Consider the following 15,885-nt stretch of genomic DNA (forward strand, 5'->3'; position numbering starts at 1 on the left):
TGATAACTTAGGCGAGCGCTTGGACTGCAGCTAAGCCCCCGAGTGAGAGGTTTGCTCGTCACTCGGTAGGATTTTGATAACTTAGGCGAGTACTTGGACTGCAGCTAAGCCTCCGAGTGAGAGGTCTGCTCTTCACTCGGTAGGATTTTCATATCTTAGGCGAGTACTTGGACTGCAGCTAAGCCTCCGAGTGGAAGTCTGGCTTACCACTCGGTAGGATTTTCATAACTTAGGCGAGTACTTGGACTGCAGCTAAGCCTCTGAGTGGAAGTCTGGCTTACCACTCGGTAGGATTTTCATAACTTAGGCGAGTACTTGGAATGCAGCTAAGCCTCCGAGTGGAAGTCTGGCTTACCACTCGGTAGGATTTTATTTAATCTTAGGCGAAACGGATTCGCAGCTAAGCCTTCGAGTGGAAGTCTGGCTTACCACTCGGTAGGATTTTATTTAATCTTAGGCGAAACGGATTCGCAACTAAGCCTCCGAGTGGGAGTCTGGCTCACCACTCGGTAGGATTTTTACAAACTTAGGCGAAACGGATTCGCGGCTAAGTCACCCACTGGGGTATGGAGGAACTATGACACTATTATTTTGAGGTCCATAGACTACAGAAGTACTTTATTGCAACTCATCCGAGTGATTAAACTTAAGTGTAAAATGGGCGGAGTAGTTCCGCGTTCCAAGCTCGGGGCTCGTCGATATTATGCTCGATGTTGTAAAGACGGTACACCCCGTTGTGGAGAACTTTGGTGACGATGAAGGGTCCTTCCCAAGAAGGAGCAAGCTTGTGTTGTTTCTTCTGATCCACTCGGAGAACTAAATCTCCTTCCTGGAAGGCTCGACCCCTCACATTTCTGGCGTGGAAACGACGCAAATCTTGTTGGTAAATGGTCGATCGGATCAGAGCCATCTCCCTTTCTTCCTCTAAAAGGTCGACTGCGTCCTGCCGCGCTTGTTCAGCTTCTGCTTCGTTGTAGATTTCAACTCGAGGAGCATTGTGGAGAAGATCACTCGGTAAGACTGCTTCAGCTCCGTAGACCAAGAAGAATGGAGTTCTTCCGGTCGACCGATTAGGTGTGGTCCGCAGTCCCCAAAGCACCGAGGGAAGTTCGTCGACCCAAGCTCCAGCTGCATGCTTGAGATCACGCATCAGTCGGGGTTTCAATCCCTTGAGAATCAGGCCATTGGCTCGCTCTGCTTGTCCATTCGACTGCGGATGAGCGACTGAAGCGTAGTCGACTCGTGTGCCTTGAGAGTTACAGAAATCTCCGAATTCCTCCGAGTCAAAGTTCGACCCATTATCCGTAATGATGCTGTGCGGGACTCCATATCTGAATATCAGTTCCCTGATGAAGCTAACAGCAGCACCGACGTCAAGGTTCTTGATTGGTTTAGCCTCAATCCACTTGGTGAACTTGTCGACTGCCACCAGTACACGCGTGAAGCCACTTCGCCCTGTTCTCAAAGGACCGACCATGTCCAACCCCCATACTGCGAAAGGCCAGACGAGTGGGATGGTCTTCAGAGCCGATGCAGGCTTGTGCGACATATTCGAGTAGAACTGACATCCCTCGCGCTTATCCACTATTTCCTTTGCCATCTCATTTGCCTTTGGCCAGTAAAATCCGGCTCGGTATGCTTTGGCCACGATGGTCCGAGAGGACGCATGATGACCACAGGTTCCCGAGTGGATATCATTGAGGATGATTCGACCTTCTTTTGGTGTTATGCACTTCTGACCAACTCCAGTCGCGCTTTCTCTGTATAATTGTCCTTTGATTACGGTAAAGGCCTTAGATCGACAGACGATCTGTCGAGCCTCTTCCTCATCCTCCGGGAGCTCTTTTCTCAGGATATATGCGATATATGGAACTGTCTAGTCGGGAATGACCACCAAGACCTCCATGACCAAGTCGACCACTGCTGGGACTTCAACCTCAGTCGGATCTGTGGCACTCTTGGGCTGTGGAGCTTCTTCGGTGAAAGGATCTTCTTTGACTGACGGAGTGTGTATATGCTCCAAGAACACACCACTCGGAATGGCTTCTCTCTTGGAACCTATCTTTGCTAGATCATCAGCTGCTTGATTTTTCAGTCGGGGTATATGATGGAGCTCCAACCCCTCGAACTTCTTTTCCAGCTTCCTCACTGCACTGCAGTATCCAGTCATGGTTGGGCTTCTCACGTCCCACTCCTTCATCACTTGGGTGACCACTAAATCCAAGTCGCCATAGACCATCAGGCGACGGACGCCGAGTGAAATGGCCATGCGCAATCCGTATAAGAGGGCCTCATATTCTGCCTCATTGTTGGAGGAATCAAAGTGAATCTGGAGCACATATCTGAGCTTATCTCCTCTGGGGGAAACCAGGACAACCCCAGCACCGGAACCATTCAACATCTTAGAGCCATCAAAGAACATGGTCCAATGCTCCGAGTGAACTTCAGTCGGCTGCTGCTGTTCAATCCACTCGGCGAGGAAATCTGCTATGGCCTGGGACTTAATGGCTTTCTTTGCCTCAAACTTGATATCAAGGGGAAGAAGTTCAATCGCCCATTTCGCTACTCGACCAGTTGCATCTCTGTTGTGCAAAATCTCTGATAGTGGAGCGTCGCTGTGATGGAATGATCAGAGAAATAATGAGCAACCTTCTTTGTGGTCATGTATATTCCTTACACAAGCTTCTGATAATGAGGATATCTCTGCTTGGATGGAGTCAAGACTTCAGACAAATAATACACTGGGCGCTGAACTTTGAGAGCTTTTCCTTCTTCTTCCCGCTCGACCGTAAGCACAGTACTGACGACTTATCCTGTGGCTGCGATATAAAGCAACAGAGGCTCTTTGCTGATTGGAGCAGCAAGCACCGGCTGGGTGGAGAGGAGAGCTTTTAGCTCGGCAAACGCTGCATCAACTTCTGGAGTCCACTCAAACTTGTCTGCCTTCTTCATCAGTCGGTAAAGAGGAAATGCCTTTTCACCGAGTCGTGAGATGAATCGACTTAATGCGGCCAAGCATCCAGTAAGCTTCTGGACATCGTGCACTCGCACAGGGCGTTTCATTCGGAGAATAGTGCCGATCTTCTCTGGATTAGCGTCGATTCCTCGCTCGGAAACGAGAAAACCGAGTAACTTGCCACCAGGAACTCTGAATGTGCACTTTGATGGATTAAGCTTGATATCATACCTTCTGAGGTTGGCAAATGTTTCCGCAAGGTCAGCGAGCAGGTCGGAACCTTTTCGTGACTTGACGACGATATCATCCATATACGCTTCCACATTCCGACTGATTTGAGTGAGTAGACACTTCCGAATCATTCGCATAAATGTGGCTCCGGCATTCTTGAGGCAGAATGGCATGGTGATATAGCAGAAACACCCGAATGGAGTGATGAAAGCTGTTTTTACCTCGTCGGGTCCGTACAGACGGATATGGTGGTACCCGGAGTAGGCGTCTAGAAAAGACAATCCCTCGCATCCTGCGGTCGAGTCAACAATTTGATCTATGCGAGGGAGAGGAAAATGATCTTTCGGGCAGGCCCGGTTGATGTGCTTGAAATCAATGCACATTCGGAGTGATTTGTCCTTCTTAGGAACCATGACGACATTAGCGAGCCACTCGGAGTGGTATATCTCTCGGATAAATCCTGCCGCCAACAGTCGAGCCACTTCCTCACCAATGGCTTTTCTCTTCTGGACGGCGGACCGCCGAAGATGCTCTTTGACTGGTTTTGCAGATGAGTCGGCTCTTAGGCGATGCTCAGCCAGTCCCCTGGGAACACCTGGCATGTCAGCGGGCTTCCATGCAAAAATGTCCCAGTTCTCACGGAGGAACTGGATGAGCGCTTCTTCCTATTTCGGGTCGAGTGTTGTGGAGATGTGGGTCGGAGCTGCATCGGTGTCGGTCGAGTGAATGTGAACAGGCTTCGTCTGACCGGACGACTGAAATGCAGATTCTGTGGCGGGTTTCTTGGATCGCAGCAAGTCACTCGGATCTGCGTTTTGCTTGTATTCTTCGAACTCGACCGCTGTCACCTGGGAATCAGCAATCTTTGAGCCCTTCTGAAAGCACTCTTCTGCCTTTTTCCGATCACCGGTGACAGTGATCACTCCTTTGGGGCCGGGCATCTTCAATTTGAGGTACACGTAACATGGTCGAGCCATGAACCGTGCATAAGCTGGTCTCCCCGAAATGGCATGATATGCACTCTGAAAATCCACTACCTCAAACGTCAACTTCTCTTTGCGAAAATGTTTCGAATCACCAAACACCATGTCCAGAGCTATTTGGCCGAGTGACTCGGCTTTCTTCCCTGGTATAACTCCATGAAAGCTCATGTTACTGGTGCTCAGTCGGGACATCGGAATGCCCATTCCTTTCAATGTGTCCGCATACAACAAATTCAGCCCACTACCACCGTCCATCAGCACTTTTGTCAGTCGAGTGCCTTCGACAACTGGATCGACCACCAAAGCTTGCCTCCCAGGGGTGGCAATATGAGTCGGGTGATCAGATTGGTCGAATGTGATGGGTGTTTGGGACCATCTCAGATAATTTGCTTTTGCTGGGGCAACCATGTTCACTTCACGGTTAATAACTTTCAATCAACTCTTGCTTTCCACATCTGCAAAGATCATCAGAGTGGAGTTGATATGCGGATATCCTTCCTCACTGTCCTCCTTGTCTTCGGCCTTGTCCGACTCCTTCTCCTTGTCTTTAGACTGTTTTCCCTGAAACTGCTGGATCAGGAGTCGACATTGGCGAGTGGTATGCTTCGGGTAGATGATATTCCCCTCTTCGTCTTTCTTCGTGTGGATGTGACACGGCATATCCATCACGTCGTTCCCTTCTTTATCCTTTACCTTCTTAGGGTTCCAGGATCCTTTTGGTTTCCCTTTAAACTTTCGCTGAGTCACGGCCAGAGCCTCTCCAGGAGCTGCCGGTTCAGCCTTCCGCTTCTGTTTCCGACTGGTGTTTCCCTTTTCCGACTGACTCGGCTTGTGCTTGCCGCTTCGGAGTCGGTCTTGTTCTTCGCCGTTGGCGTACTTGGTAGCAATCTCCATCATCCGACTCAAGGTCATGTCACCGGTTCGACCAAATTTCAAACTCAATTCTCTGTTCTTGACACCATCCTTAAAGGCGCAGACTGCCTGATGATCAGACACATTCTCCACAGTATGGTGCAAAGTGATCCATCTCTGAATATACTCCCTGAGAGTCTCATTGGTCTTCTGCACGCAGACTTGCAGCTCCGTCAATCCAGCCGGTCGCTTGCAAGTTCCTTCAAATGTTCTGATGAACACTCGGGACAGATCTTCCCAAGTGTAAATGCTGCTAGGAGGTAATTGAGTCAACCATGCCCTGGCAGAACCTTCCAGCATGAGGGGCAAATGCTTCATGGCCACCTCGTCGTTCCCACCACCAATCTGAACCGCCACTCGGTAGTCCTCAAGCCAAGTTTCAGGCTTAGACTCACCAGTGAACTTGCTGACTCCTGTTGCCAACCTGAAATTGGGAGGGATAATTGCGGCTCTGATAGCTCTGCTGAAACATTCAGGACCAGAAACATGCACTCGACTGCTTGTGGGCGCATCTCTGTCGAGTCCACCTCGATGGGCTCTGTTCCGGTCGACTAAGCCTTGCACGATAATGGATCGCGCGTCGAAGCCTGGTTCTCTGGGGTCGACTGGAACTCTTCGCCCCGCACTGAGCTGACGTCTGTCATCTTGCTGCCGAGGAGCGTAAGACCCACCCCTCGGAGGGGAATTGGGCACTCGACGCCTATCATCTCGGTCGAGTCGGTCACCATATTGGTCTCGCCGATTCTCGCGCCCTTCACGCCACGGAGGCGATCTGGGGCTGTGAGCCGACTGAACCGTATTCGTAGCGATGGATCGACTGTGAATTCTGTTGCGCGACTGCGACACGGCCGAATTCTGATCTCCTGCTGCCCGGAGCAGATCCCTGATCTGCATCAAGCCTCTGCCAGCTTCCGACTGAGAGGGCTGGATGGACTCTGCTATACGGGTCGCAGCTGCTAAATTCTGGATTGGGGTTCGATATACCTGAGTCGGCGGGAAGAGTTGACGTCGACTGGTGTCGGGAACTCGTTGCCGCGCGCGCTCGTCGAGTGCTCGCTGAAGATTCTCCAGTCGAGTGCGTTCGGCCAAATTGGCCAAACGTGCCTCCTCCAAGGCGCGAGCCTCGGGGGTTTCTCCTGCGATGGGAGTACGCAGGGCATCCACGTTCCTGCGGCGAAGTTCCTCTCTTTGCAGGGAGTCGAGTGGCTCGGGCTGGTACTCTTCGTGGTCTCGTGCAGGGTCGCCTCCGTCGCCTGCTCCACCATCACGGGCGAAGCCAGGGGGATTGCGGGGCCCGTCGACCATCAGGATTTCCGCCGCTGGATCACCGCTATCGCACTCGGATGCAGTCTCTACGGAGCCAGTCGACAGATCGAACAAGCCGTAGAGATATTCGTCGGGCTCGATTGCCGCAACTTGGGTGGTGGCCGTCTGGCGAGCCACCGCGTGCCTCACCCACCGCTGAAGCCTCGACCGGCCCGAGCGCCTGCGCTGGCGGGAGACCGGGAGAGTGGCCGATGGGGGAGTCGACCGATACGGGGTCGACGGTTGCCGCAGCAGAACGCCGCGGACACATGCGCGAAAATGCGTCGCACCGCGGACGGGGAGCGCATCGACGTCGAGTGGAGCCTCCTGGAGCCAGGCGGAGTCGTCGGCGACGAAGGTGAGAGCACCGAGACGGATCTCTCGACCTTGAACCAAAACTCCAGCAGCCACCATGATGAAAGTACTCAGAAGAATCGCAACTTCTCCACAAAATCGCTAAAATACCCGCCCCACGGTGGGCGCCAACTGTCGTGGTTCTAAGTCTGACAGTAGAGTGGGGGTAGGTATGGAGAGGCAAGGTCCTAGCTATGGAGAGGTTGTAAACACAAGAGATGTACGAGTTCAGGCCCTTCTCGGAGGAAGTAAAAGCCCTACGTCTCGGAGCCCGGAGGCGGTCGAGTGGATTATGTGTATATGAGTTACAGGGTGCCAAACCCTTCTGCCTGTGGAGGGGGGTGGCTTATATAGAGTGCGCAAGGACCCCAGCCAGCCCACGTAATGAAGGGTTTAAGGTGTATTTAGTCCGGGGCGTTACAGGTGATGCCCCACATAAAGTGTCTTTACTATCATAAAGTCTACTTAATTATAGGCCGTTGCAGTGCAGAGTGCCTCTTGACCTTCTGGTGGTCGAGTGAGTCTTCGTGGCCGAGTCCTTCAAGTCAGTCGAGTGAGTCCCTCGTTGGTCGACTGGAAGGTGACCTCTTCCAAGGGTGTCCTTGGGCAGGGTACTTAGATCAGGTCTGTGACCCTACCCTAGGTACATGACCCCATCAACACCCAACAGGCTGACATGGCACGTAACGTCTAGCAATCCCAGGGACCGCCGCACGCCTAGGAGCGGCGGTGAACCTAGGACCAGCAGCCCCACCAGGGACAACAGCAGCGGCTGCATTCCCAGAATCAGCACCACGACCAGGGACATGGCCACGAACACCGCTACCACTTGGCTCCCTACCACTTGGTTGAGGCATGGCGCCACGCCCAGCGGCAGGCACCTGCCGAGCGCCACGCCCACGCCTGGCGATAGGCTCAGCTCCAGCAGCAGGCACCCCCCGACTCACACCCCTACGCCTGTCAAGAGGCTCAGCTCCAGCGTCAGGCACTCGGCAAGCAGCGACATTATCAGAAATAGGGGCACGCCCTATATTAGAACCTCCACGGCCAGTGGCTCGTCCACGACGACCAGCAGAACGCCCATGGCCACGGCCACGACCACCTACCAACCCAACACCAGCCTCGACCGTGCCTTGAGCATGAGCCGCAACTGGACCATGGGCCATGTCAACAACCCAACAACATGATACACACACGCTGGACAAATAAGAAGCAAGAAACACATAAGCATACATCATAGAATAGCATAACAATAGGCAGCAGAGTATAAAATATGGTACATATAATCATATACTGCATGGGCAGCATAACCAGGAACACGATAAAACTGCCATTGAATAAAGGAACAACGAATAAGACCGTAATTGAATAAAGGAACAATTAATATTTCACGTTTTATTACAACCGGACACTTACTACAGTGTACATACACACGAGGATCTGAATGTACACACATTTTATCAATAATTTCTTCCAGACTTGGAATTCCCTAAGTAAACATTGTATGCATGGTCGATATAAAACAGTAGATCTTTTACAACCAAGAAAATAGTGTAAACACGATCCAAACAATATAGAAGTAAATACCCCCTCGACGATTGCTATCCCAAGCAGTTCTTAGTGCATCATTTAAATTATACATGTACATATATCATAATATAAATAGAGAGTTTTCTTATCTACTAAAGCAAGCAAAGTGCTTTTTCATTGGATAAATATAAATACATCAAATCATACAGACCTAAAACCAAATGCGTCTCTTTGTAGCTCTTATGATCACAGGAAAGGCCATAAAGGGAGACCCCAAAGTTAGCATTGATTTTGTACCTGCATATAATTGCAGCAATAGAGTGCTTTGCTATTGGTGGTGTCCTTTTTAAACATCCTCAGCGGTTACCTGCATAAGAAAAGGAGAACGGTAAAGAAAGGATACAGTTTAGGAAGGACAAAAAAGAATAATAGCAGGCATGGAAATGAGCCTAGGATGGAAAAGAAATGATGTCATGGCATGCTTTCTCAGCTATTTTTGGGTCATGAAAAAGGAAGATACAAAAAGACAACAAATTTAAACAATTAAACACAGATTCAAGACAGACTCAATTTCTTCTGTACTTGGAATGAAACAACTCCATACTCATAATGTATAATACCATCGAAGAAAAAAGATTACACCTACCATAACAATAATCTAATATCACCTCCTCCTTTAAATAATGAAAAGGGAAATCAAATGGTATAAAACGGCATTCTCTGAAGCTCAGTTATATTAGTGAAATTAAGGAGACCACATCCACCCAACAAAAGATATGTTATCAATTTGTCATTGACCTTTGGTAGTTGCGGTCAAAGGTTATCAAGTTTTTATTTCCACAATCACAAGATACATATGCATTAAATATTGGAACACGCTAAAGATTCTAGTTTTCACTCCACTGCAAAACTGGAAATAATCACATAATGTTTCATGGAATCCTGGAAATATTGGAACCGCATCAATTACAATATCATGCTGCCAATAAATCCTGGTTCGCCCTTGCTCTTCTCTTTGTGAAATTCATTTAGACAAAAGATTGATGGTGGTTTGAATTTTCTCAGGACCAAAACACCATCCTCTTCTTTACCAGAATATAAAGTAGCAACCCTATCTACAGAATCAAATTTAAGTATACTTAACAATGCAGAGTATCACATTGTGCCAAGGAACTACAGAAATGAGGCTCCACGCATACAGATGTGTCCAAAGAAGTAATCACATACATGATAAGTCAACATATATGTGTTCTGCACATGCAGTATTCGTATTATAGATAGGTATACTATATTTGGAAGAAGAATGTGCCAGGCCAGACTCATAAATAAGAATGGCATGATAAGTGAAAAAACAACGGTGGCACAAGCTAATCTATGAACCAGTGGTATTTAGATCGTTTAATAGATTCATTAGGTGAGCATACTATAAATAGTGTTTTCATAAAGATAAGGTGCTATTTTAAAATGAGTCAGATTGTGTACTCTCAACAGAAAGAACGATCATCTTCATTAACTCTCATATTCAACATACCCTGAAGCTGACTAAAATACTATTGGTTTGGAAAATAACAGAGATAAGTCACCTGCCTCATCTACTTATCATTTAGGAGAGGGTTAGTATGTATATGAAGCAAATTATCTGAGCAGCATCTAGAGTTACACATCTAAATAGTACCTACATGCTCAAGTTTGACGTAATAGAACATGAAGCAGAGAAGGGGAGAGGAGGAAGACCTGTGGCGTTGAGGCTGCTGCCCTGCTGCCCTTCTACATCACCACAGATCCTACATCACCACAAATCCTACATCACCACAGAGTACCATCGTCACGCGTGCGGTAACAGCAGCTTAGATCGGAAATCCGAGGTCAGAGGGGCCGAAACCGTGCGAAGCAAAGGGCGAGTAGGGGGGAGGGGCGGGGTGGGAAGGGGAGGGTGGGGGAGCTCACCATGGTGGGGATCTCACGAGGAGGCGGCGCCGGTGACGGTGTAGAAGGACACGGTGCCCACCGAACTCATCGGCTTCGATACAATCAGAGGGTCAACCGTCTCCTCCCAGCAACGGTGAGGGGCGAGCTCGACGGGAGAGCAGCGCGGCGGCAACGATCTCGGCGACAGGAGATGAAAGGGGAGAAGTGGATAGGAGCACGGCGGCGGCGGCAGCGGCTGTAGGCGGCGTGCTACGATGGGCAGCGTCGAGAGAGGGAGAGAGAGCTGGAGGGGAACGATGCGGCGGCTAGGTTTGCGACGGGAGAAGGAGACGGCAGGGCTTTTACCTCAGAGCAAAATTCCAAGAATGCCCTCGGGGGGCGATCAAAACTACGCGCGGTGGACACGAGGTGGATACTGTTTCGATCTACAGTTTTACAGTTCGATCCGACGGACGGGATCCTTCTGGGGCATGATCGGATGGACGAGAACGCATCAAGGGCCAGATCCAACGGCCGGGAAGCGCTAAACTCCAAGGAGGCTGGGTTCCTCCCACTATGTATCTTACCCTGATGTGCCATGTAGGCTGAGACCATTGTATACGTTTTTTTCTGTCCAATGCACGCATAAATTGACCGGACCACATATGCGTCATACCTCCCTTACATTTCCCTCTACACATGCAGCGGACTGGTTCTTTTCTCTTCCTTTCTTTCACTTTTGGACGAAGCACCCGTCTCCTCTGCAAGAGGTCGTTCATCTCTGTAGGCACTAGCCTTTTTCCTTCTCTCCTCCACATCAGCGACTTTTTCTATGGGGCAGCACTCCAAGTTGGAGCGTTGGCCATGCCCTAATATACGAGCGTTAGTAGTTGCCATCACAACTACTTAGCCGTTCAGCTAATCCCCACAACCACGGTGTGCTTGAACCTATGCCGGAGAAATAAGGGATGACTCTCATGATGATAACCCACGCCAAGGACCCGTCCCCGGCTGAAGCTTCTTGCATGTTCATCTAGGAGTACATCAACTCTCTGTTGTGCATCTAGAAATATCCACATAGTGACATTGTCAATGAAAAAAATGTCATTGCACATTACAGGATAGATAAATGCTTCAACATCGGCATAGCGGCACACTAGTACGGTAGGTGATGACTGGAGCTGAACCGGACCACCTGAAGGTTGAACAAAATTGAACCCAGACGGTTATTTTGTAGCAACAGACAGATCGGCTAAAGCCAAATTGGTGCTGGGAGAGAGACTACAAGAGCCTTATTTTCACAACATGCAAAGGGTCTCTTACATGCGATAGTACGCTCCAAACTGAATTAGCTGCTTGGTGCGAGAGAATTGCATTGGTTTTAGAGTGTACAGTTCATCGTATTATTGCTGAGATGGACTGTACAGAAGTCGTAACCATGATCAAATTTCCGGCTACAGATTGATCGTGCAATATGGCCTGGATACGTGATCATAGTGTCTTCCATGCCAAAGAATAATCATTAGAAACAAGAAACATAAGAGTTTTTATATGCTAATAATAACTAGTCAATATGTTCATACGTTGCAACGGGAGAAAAAATCATTGCACTCGCCTAGCCTATAATAAGTCTGGAAAAATGTGCTTTCAGCTTACCGTATTCTTTGCAAAACAACCAAGAAATATATGCATTGTTTGGTTTGTGTCAACGCTCGTGCTTTGCTATGGAACAGACACCAATGGCCATGATCCAGATGACACAACACCCCTGCTTCACCACAAAACAATAGTTGCCACGATGAATTGCTAGTAATTCATGTCTTTATCTATCAGCTAAACTATATAATGGAAATCATTGACGATGAAAACTTGAAAGTAGCTAAAGGATGAATAGGAAGGTAAATAATCCAACATTGGATGTGGCTAGGTCTTAGTCGACTGAGACTTCAGTCTCGGTCAAGTGACATAACATGTACAAAAAAGAAGAAGAAACTGAAAAGAAAATTTTGCACAAATCTCGATGTAAGATCTTGCGAATATAGTATCAACTGAGACGTAACCAACCCTCGGTCGACTAAGATTTAGCAAGACTGTTCAACATTCTAAGTCATCGTCAAATGGGACCTAAATTCAAAACCCTACTTAGTTAAGATTCAATGATTGCACAAAATCCACGCTTTGTGTAGGAATAACTTGTCCTCTTTCATCTGTCAGATTATTTACGTGGGGCCAGGTGAACTTGTAGTGCAACAGCTCTAACTCTACCCGTTGTTTACTTATAACTAGTAAGCGTGCACGTGCAACGCACGTAAAATCATAGAAAAAAATTCTCAGTTATCCTAGTTAGGAAACAATTATTTCAAATCATAATTTGTATGAAATTATGCTTTTGCAGATATAGTTTTGAAATGGACTACAAGAACACGTTACATACAATAGTATGTTAGTCAATATTGTCACAAAGATTGACACTTAAGTAACACACATAGACAACATCTTGGCCATCAACTCTGGATCCATATACATCAAAATTTGAAAGTAAGTTAGACTTTGAGCATATTTCATTTATTATCATAACTCCGTTTTTTACGGAAACGACAAACCATGTGTATTTAACATTCGTATTTAACCATTATTTCTCCTTATCTCTTAAGTCTAATCATATTGATGCTATGCACCTTCAGTGTAAACCACTAAATCAGAAATCGTAGAAGCATTAATAAATTGGGCACACAATTAACCTCACAAAGATGCATCACTATGTATCACAATCTATAGATACAACTTGTGCTACCATGACTTTGTGTAACCACATCAATCTTTTGATACAAAGTAAGTGTGCACGTGCAACACACGTATCATATCTATGATTAAAACATTTTAGATCTTAATCTTGATCCAAGACAAACAACAAACATAGCCCAAGAATATCTCAAGTTTTCAAGTCTTGATTTCTTATATCATCATCATTGAATTCCAAGTCGATTAAAATGACGACCATTTTTTTCTAAAACATGTCATGTGAACATAAAGTCAAGTAGTGATAAGACTTTTTTGAAATACTTACACACCACAAAATAACAAGTATCATAATATGAAGCAAAATATACCTGTTCTGGATTGTCGGACACAATATCTCTCATGAAGTACTCCATGAAATTTAACATCCACAGACCACAAGATGACTTACATGATTACATTTTTTTGATATGTTCAATAACAAATATCAATAAAGATCTCAATAGCTATCAAAATGATTATGACTGAACATTTTTCTAAACCCTTGTGACATATAAAAACATAGCACCCACACAGTCAAATCGGACACGCCTAATATTTTTTTTGACAACATCCGATGCTAATATAAGCCAAATGACCAAAAGGGCTATTGATAAAGAAAATGACATGGGCTCTCAGAAAAACTGACCTGGACAACGTTTATATTTTCTTAGAGGAACGCCTATGCTTATTAGTACTTGACCAAAAAGGCTTCGAGCAAAAAAGAAAAAAGAAAGAAAAAGAAGAGACACGCAGACACTTGTCCCTTCACTCTCTCCCCACCACTCCCCATTCCATGGTGGCCGCCGCCCATTCTCCCCGCTGCCTGCTCTCCTCCGCACGCCGCGCCGTCGCACGACGCCTCCTCCTCCTCCCCTCTGCCTCGCCCCGCCGCCTCCTCGCCGCACGACGGTCTCGCCTCGCCAGCAACCCCGCCGGTCTTCCCTAGATAAACTCTGCCGCTGCCATCCCCATGTCCTAGCGCAGATCTAGACGGGAGCTAGAGGGGCATGCTGGACACGATGCGGGAGCGGGCATATCATAGAGGACCGAGATCCAGTGCATCTACGTGCCCGCTGTCATTGTTGTCCCCCGTGCTTGGCTCCCACACTCGCTCCGGGTAGGCGCTCGCAGCTCGCCTACTGCTCGGCTGCTCTAGGTACTTGACGGACTCAGGTAGTCGCAATTGAATGCCAGCTTCTTAATCAGTACTCATAGTTTTTGTGTACCTATCATTTGTCAATTGAAGTTGGAATGAGATTCTAGTCTTATTTTACTAAATTGTGAGATTCGGGATCTGGTTGATATTTCGAGGGTTTTTACCATTTAGGTTTCTGGTAACGCACATCAGGAATGCACACTTAAATTTATTTTAAGAGTGTACTATCATTTGTTGTGTTTTAACATATCTTGCATTACTCTGTAGTTAAAGCACAACGTCAGGCTGCAGCAGAAGCTTGAGGAATGCAGGGGCTAATGATAGTACTCATCAACCAAAATTACCGGCGTTGCCAACCATGCTTTGAACTTTCGGAGATCAAGCTGTACGGTTGTACAATGAAGATTTTTGGTAACTACCTCAACTCTCATGAGATGATTAGCTTAGAAAATCGAGATATTTTCTCATGAATTTCAGCTCTTCTGATGAGGCACATAGTTTTGTACTTGGGGTGCTCAGAAATAATAGGATGTTTTCTTTTTTATACATCTCGTGGCTTATCCTTGTGTCAGAACAGAAAGGAAAAAAGAATACTTGGTCTTTACATGGAAAGGACGCTCCTGTGGTTATTGTGATATCAAATTTTGCATAATTTCTTCTAATGTTTTATTTACTCTTTTACTGGCTTCCCTGTCTTTATTTGTGGTGCTTAGTTGCTCAACCTGGCATGCTCTGTTACCCAAGATGCAGTTTAAGGATTCAAGTGGCGATTGCAACCCAAAATGTTGCAAAGAATCTGCTACCAGAGGCTTCATTATGCACATCTTTTCTTTTTACAAAATGAAGTCTGATCTGCTGTCATCACATCAACACGTATGCCTACATCACCAATGTTTGTACAGCGACATTTATTCACAGACAAATGAAGATATTCTAAGGTTAGAATTCAACACCTGGTTTGTATCGTAGTTGGGTGACAGCAGATTGCACAGTGGCCTCTCGGCAGTGTGAAAATCCAGCAGAAGAAATCACCTGATCATATATTTGATTATACTTCTGATTGCTCAATCATATATAAAGAACATAATATAATGGACAGACCAGGTGATATTGCCGCGGGTGTCCTAGATGGGGTGTGTTCTGCATTAAGAATAGTAGATGTAGCTTTCTTATGAGCCCTGTTTAGTGCATACCTCTCCCTTTCCCTTTGTCTCTTCAACTCTTTAGGACCTGCCATTTGGCCTGCGTGGACGAAATCTTTACCTAGGCTCGAGTTGGTGATATATTTAAGTTACTTACCTGAGTTGGTGATGTTGAATAGGTCCTCAAATGGGGTCCCTAAGTCGTCACGCTGAGTCGTAATTATTGACATTTTCCTTGTTACAAAATGTCCGGTTTGCATTGAAGGAATTTGCATCATGATATGGAGCCTGATCAGACGTCATCACATCAACATTTATGCCTATACCACCACTGTCAGTATAGTAACATTTTTTTACACACAAATGGAGTTCCAAATTCGTTAGGCTGAGAGGATGCTATATGCAACTGTCTCAATCAGGATCTTAGTGTTCCCAATCATGGTTGTTGTACATGAAAGATTTACTTGAGCCATAAACAGGATGGTTGCAGGAGAAAATAAGTACAATGATTTGGTGTTTTCAATGCTTTGAGCTGAAAAACAGTTCAGATACCTGAATTGCTAATGTTGGTTAGGTCTTGAAATGGAGTCCCGAAGTCGTTACGCCGAGAGGATGCCATATGCAACT

The 15,885-nt window shown here is 46.8% G+C and overlaps 1 protein-coding gene and 1 long non-coding RNA gene across 18 annotated transcripts in view; one reads left to right on the top strand and one right to left on the bottom strand.

Moving 5' to 3' along the window:
* The window catches only part of LOC119341278, a 25,395-nt gene extending 14,894 nt beyond the window's left edge, over positions 1-10,501 (bottom strand). For all 14 annotated transcript variants that reach the window (XR_005165050.1, XR_005165049.1, XR_005165048.1 and 11 more), the window contains exons 1-4: positions 10,219-10,501; positions 10,006-10,072; positions 8,569-8,638; positions 7,405-7,938 (exon numbers count right to left, since the gene is read on the bottom strand). The gene's annotated coding sequence lies outside the window, so the exon portion shown is untranslated. The remainder of the gene's footprint in view (positions 1-7,404; positions 7,939-8,568; positions 8,639-10,005; positions 10,073-10,218) is intronic.
* Positions 10,502-13,726: 3,225 nt separating this feature from the next.
* The window catches only part of LOC119341351, a 3,786-nt gene continuing 1,627 nt past the window's right edge, over positions 13,727-15,885 (top strand). The window contains exons 1-3 of one of the 4 annotated variants that reach the window (XR_005165055.1): positions 13,727-14,133; positions 14,384-14,527; positions 14,861-15,054. This is a non-coding gene — a long non-coding RNA (uncharacterized LOC119341351). Of the gene's footprint in view, positions 14,134-14,383; positions 15,055-15,885 lie in introns of all 4 variants that reach the window. The other 3 variants (XR_005165052.1, XR_005165057.1, XR_005165053.1) reach the window with 3 other exon arrangements.

Source organism: Triticum dicoccoides, chromosome 1B, assembly GCF_002162155.2.
Source record: "Triticum dicoccoides isolate Atlit2015 ecotype Zavitan chromosome 1B, WEW_v2.0, whole genome shotgun sequence".
Taxonomy (NCBI): Eukaryota; Viridiplantae; Streptophyta; class Magnoliopsida; order Poales; family Poaceae; genus Triticum; species Triticum dicoccoides.